Raw genomic sequence first — 6000 nt, forward strand, 5'->3', positions numbered from 1 at the left:
GATGTCCTCCACCCTAACAATTTGGGTATGTCTACACTACAAAATTAGGTCGATTTTATAGAAGTCGATTTTTTAGAAATCGATTTGATACAGTTGATTGTGTGTGTCCCCACTAAGTGCATTAAGTTGGTGGAGTGCGTCCACAGTACGGAGGCTAGCATCGACTTTCGGAGCATTGCACTGTGGGTAAATATCCCACAGTTCCCGCAGTCTCCACCACCCTTTGGAATTCTGGGTTGAGCTCCCAATGCCTGATGGGGCAAAAACATTGTCGCGGGTGGTTTTGGGTACATGTTGTCAGGCCCCCCTCCCTCCCTACCTCCGTGAAAGCAACGGCAAACAATCGTTTCTCGCTTTTTTTCCTGGGTTACCCGTGCAGACAACATACCACGGCAAGCATGGAGCCCGCTCAGCTCACCATCACCGTACGTCTCCTGGGTGCTTCTGGCAGATGCGGTACTGCATTGCTACACAGCAGCAGCTCCTTGCCTTCATGGCAGCAGATGGTGCAGTCTGACTGCTAGCTGTCGTTGTCGTCTCCTGGGTGCTCCTGGCCGACCTCGGTGAGGTCGGTCAGGGGCGCCTGGGCAGATATGGGTGCTTCTGGCAGACCTCAGTGAGGTCGGTCAGGGGCACCTGGACATAAATGGGAGTGACTCCTGGTCATTCTCTTCTTTAAGTTTCATCTCATGGAGATTCAGTCCTGCCTGGAATATCATGCGAACTGGAGGCTTCTGCCTCAGGCTGCTCTCCCAGCCAGCAGCACCGCGTGGTTGCACCTACCCCAGCCTACCCCTTGCTCCCATGGCTCATGAAGACTGGACAGTAGTAAGGAGCAGTTCAGCTATAGGCTGAGCAAGTGCAGAATGGTGGTAGAATGTGCATTTGGATGTTTAAAAGCACGCTGGCGCAGTTTACTGACTCGGTTAGACCTCAGCGAAACCAATATTCCCATCATTATTACTACTTGCTGTGTGCTCCACAATATTTGTGAGAGTGAGGGGGAGACCTTTATGGTGGGGTGGGAGGTTGAGGCAAATCGCCTGGCCTCTGATTATGCGCAGCCAGACACCAGGGCGGTTAGAAGAGCAAAGCAGGGTGCGCTGCGCATCAGAGAAGCTTTGAAAACCAGTTTCATGACTGGCCAGGCTACGGTGTGGAAGTTCTGTTTGTTTCTCCTTGATGAAAACCTGCCCCCTTGGTTCACTCTACTTCCCTGTAAGCCAACCGCCCTCCTCTCCCCACTTTGATCACCGCTTGCAGAGGCAATAAATTCATTGTTGTTTCAAATTCATGCATTCTTTATTAATTCATCACACAAATGGGGGATAACTGCCAAGGTAGCCCAGGAGGGGTGGGTGAGGAGGGAAGCACTGGGTGGGGTGGTGGAGGAGGGGAGGAGGGAAGGACAAGGCCACAATGCACTTCAAAACTTATTGAATGCCAGCTTTCTGTTGCTTGGGCAATCCTTTGGGGTGGAGTGGTTGGGTGCCCAGAGGCCCCCCCCACCGCATTCTTGGGTGTCTGGGTGAGGATGCTATGGAACTTGGGGAGGAGGGCAGTTGGTTACACAGGGGCTGCAGCAGCGGTTTGTGCTCCTGCTGCCTTTCCTGCACCTCAACCTCCAGTAGCCTCAGCATTGCTTCCTGCCACCTCTCATCATGCTGACGCCACCTTTCCTCTTTCTCCCGCCACCTGTCCTCTCGCGTGTCTCTCCTGTCCTCACGTTCATTTTGTGCTTTCCTGTACTCTGACATTGTCTGCCTCCACGCATTCTGCTGGGCTCTTTCAGTGTTGGAGGACTGCATGAGCTCAGAGAACATTTCATTGTGAGTGCATTTTTTTTCGCCTTCTACTCTTCGCTAGCCTCTGGGACGGAGATGATAGGGGGAGCGTTGAAACATTTGCAGCTGCGGGAGGAAAAAAAGGGAGAGTAGTATTTAAAAAGGCACATTGTAGAGAACAATGGGTAGACTCTTTAACGGTGAACCAAGCTGTTAACATTACATAGCATGTGTCCTTTCTTTACAAGGTCGTATTTTGCCTCTTTTATTGAGGGCCTGTGGGTTTGGTGTGAAAGATCACACATGCAGGGTCAGCGGGCAACAGAATTCGGCTTGCAGGCAGCTATGGTAAGCCACAGTCTTTTGGCTTCTTTAACCTTCATAACATGTGGGAATGGTTTCAAACAGCAGCACCCTCATTTCCCATACCAAGCACCCATTGGGTTGGCCATTAAAAATGGGTTGACCATTTAAAAGGAGGGGTTGCAGTTTTTGGGTTAATGTGCAGCACAAACCCAACTTAACCCCCCCCCCTCCACACACACACACACACACAATTCTCTGGGATGATCACTTCACCCCTCCCCCCACTGCGTGGCTAACATTGGGGTGGTTTCTGTTCAGCCACAGGCAAACAGCCCAGCAGGAACGGCCACCTCTGAATGTCCCCTTAATAAAATTCCCCTATTTCAACCAGGTGACCATGAATGATATCACTCTCCTGAGGATAACACAGAGCGATAAAGAACAGATGTTGCTTGAATGACAGTAAATACTGGGACCATATGCTGCCATGCTTTGTTATGCAATGATTCCAGACTACGTGCTACTGGCCTGGCGTGGTAAAGTGTCCTACCATGGAGGACGGAATAAGGCTGCCCTCCCCAGAAACCTTTTGCAAAGGCTTTGGGAGTACATCCAGGGGAGCGTCATTGAGATGTCCCTGGAGGATTTCCGTTCCACCCCCATACACGTTAACAGACTTTTCCAGTAGCTGTACTGGCCGCGAATGCATCCCAAGTCTTCAGGGCAAATTAATCATTAAACACACTTGCTTTTAAACCATGTATTATATTTACAAAGGCACACTCACCAGAGGTCCCTTCTCTGCCTTCAAGGTCTTGGAGCCCGCCTTGGGTGGGTTAGGAGGATACTGGATCCAGGATGAGAAACAGTTCCTGGCTGTCGGGGAAAACGGTTTCTCCGCTTGCTTGCTGTGCGTTATCTTCAACCTCCTCCTCCTCATCATCTTCCTCGTCCCCAAAATCCGCATCCCTGTTGCATGAGAATCCATTGACGGAGTCCACACGCAGGGGTGGGGTAGTTGTAGAGGCACCCCCTAGAATGGCATGCAGCTCATCATAGAAGCAGCATGTCTGGGGCTCTGACCCAGAGCGGCCGTTTGCCTCTCTGGTTCTTTGGTAGGCTTGCCTCAGTACCTTACGTTTCACGTGGCACTGCTGCGGGTCCCTGTTATAGCCTCTGTCCTTCATGCCCTTGGAGATTTTTTCAAATATTCCAGCATTTCGTCTTTTGGAACAGAGTTCTGATAGCACGGATTCCTCTCCCCATACAGTGATCAGATCCAGTACCTCCCGTTTGGTCCATGCTGGAGCTCTTTTGCGATTCTGTGACTCCATGGTCACCTCTGGTGATGAGATCTTCATGGTCACCTCTGAGCTCGCCACGCTGGCCAAACAGGAAATGAAATTCAAAAGTTTGCAGGGCTTTTCCTGTCTACATGGCCAGGACATCTGAGTTGAGAGTGCTGTCCAGAGTGGTCACAATGGAGCACTCTGGGATAGCTCCCAGATGCAAATTCCATCGAATTGCATCCACACTACCCCAAATTCGACCCAGTGAGGTTGATTTCAGAGCTAATCCCCTTGTCAGGGAGATGTACCAAAATCGATTTTAAGAGCCCTTTAAGTCAACAAAAATGGCTTCGTCGTGTGGACGGATGCAGGGTTAAATCAATCTAATGCTGCTAAATTCGACCTAAACTCATAGTGTAGACCAGGGCTTTGTGTTCTCTGCAGACTTTGCCAGCAACAATTTTACGTGAACTTCCAGATCATTGATACAGATACTGAATAACCTCAGGCCCAGAACAGACCTTTGCGGGGCACACCAGCAACACCCCAGTGGATGCTGATTCCCCATTGAGAATCATATTTTGAGGAAAATCAGTTAGCCCAGTTTGAGACATGTTGAGTTTTTAGAGAGCTAATTTCTCAATTTGAATGTTGTGTGGTATTTGGGCAAACTCCCTACGGGAATCCACATATATATCATCACATCAGCACAATCACTTTAATGAACCAGACTTTTAATGTTGCTCAGAAATGACAGTATGGTCATTGAACATGGACTATTCTCCATGAACTCATGTTGACTGGCATTAACTCTGTTTCCATCTTTTAGTATCTGCCTATTGATAGATCCAATCTCAGCTATTCCATTATTTGGCTCTGGATCCCTCTCTTGGAACTGGTATGTCTGATCGATGAGGTATGGGATCTGTCCATCCAGATATCAGTGTCACTATCTAGAACAATTCCAGAACCTCTCTAGATACATTCAAAATCAATATACATGCATGAATACCCAATTAACTCCATTTAAATTCATGCTAGATTCACTTCAGTTGATGCTGTTTCATTTTAGATCTATCCAAACCCACATAGCTACCTGTAGATCCCTTCTAGATCAATGCACACCCCTGTACATCCATTCTAGATCCAGGTCCCACCCTACCATTGATGGACCCACCTGCTGTCTGTACCCTACTGGTAGCTACAGTAGGGGTCACCGACCTGACTCAGGGCCAGCAGAGGGGTTGGCTGGGAGCATCCATGTTTGGTCCCTGAAAACAGGGCCAGCTCTAACTTTTTTGCTGCCCCAAGCACCAAAAAAAAGCGCCGCCCCGCCGAGCCCCCCCCCGCCGAGCGCCGCCGGAACCCCCCCGAGCGCCGCACCCCGCGCCGCTCCCCCCGCTGAGCGCCGCGCCGCCAGACCACCACCCCGAGTGCCGCACCGCCGGAGCCCGCCCCCCCGCCGAGCGCCGCACCACCGTTGCGCCCCCCCCGCGGAATGCCACACCGCGCCGCGCTGTCCCCCGCCACCCCAAGATTGGCCGCCCCTTACCAGGTGCCGCCCCAAGCATGTGCTTGGTTGCCTGGTGCCTGGAGCCGGCCCTGCCTGAAAAGGTGGGATGCAGGAATGACTGGACCAGTGATGCTCCTGGTTCTTTGTGTGTGAATCCCCATAGGGGGACAACACCTCCCCTGACAGGCCAGGGACCCCGTGGACAGGGGATGGGACTGAGCCCTGTCAGGGGTTGATAAACTCAATGGGGTGTCACTTTGGGTGTCACTTACACAATGTCCGGGGTGGGGCACTGATATCAGGGTGATCAAAGCCACCTGCCTCTATCTCACACACAGGGGGATAAAGATGTGTTTTCTCACCCAGCTCCAAAAGCGATTAGTGTTACCAACAGCCCACGTAAAAAGGAGAGCTGGGGAAGGGAAGAAATTTATGCTTGGAACAGTGATAGCAGCACAGAGATGAACTAGAGGGGAAACGTCCCATGTCTCATTCTGCACCCCCTGAACCAGCCAGTCCCCTGCCATGAGGCTGTATCAGAGCTAGCCCCCTCCCATAGGGGAAAGGCACCAAGTCCATTCCCCATTTCCCTGAGCCAGCCTGTCCCCCATCCCAGGGCTGGTATTAGTCTCACCAATGCTGCATAGAGAGGCAAAATCCCTTCCCTGCTCCTGTGCCCCTGTTTTTACAGTCCAGACTCTGGGCAGTTTTGCCCCAGAAGTGCATGGGGAGCTCATGGTGTTGCTTGTTCACTGTAAGCCCTCCTAGATCCTTTGTTGAGCCCCAGTTCTCCAGGACACAGTCCCGGATCTCGGGAGGTGTCCGTGTCCCTGGGGCTGAGATGGAGAACACTGCATCGGCTGGATTCTCACCACTGGGGTGTGACTGGGCCCAGCTCACTAAGTGCCCCAGCTTGCTCCCTGTACCTGCCCTGGTTTGTCAGCATTTACTGCACTGCCCGGCGCTGTGACACCTGCAGGTCTGATGGTAGCTTGAGCTGGGACCCTGAAGTGACTCTGGTTTCTGACATCCAACCTGAGACTTTGAGCATGTCCAGGACTGTCAGATTACCAAGGCTGCATTGTGCTGAGTGCTGTACGGTGTTTAT

The sequence above is a fragment of the Emys orbicularis genome, chromosome 12 (assembly GCF_028017835.1).
Source record: "Emys orbicularis isolate rEmyOrb1 chromosome 12, rEmyOrb1.hap1, whole genome shotgun sequence".
Classification (NCBI taxonomy): Eukaryota; Metazoa; Chordata; order Testudines; family Emydidae; genus Emys; species Emys orbicularis.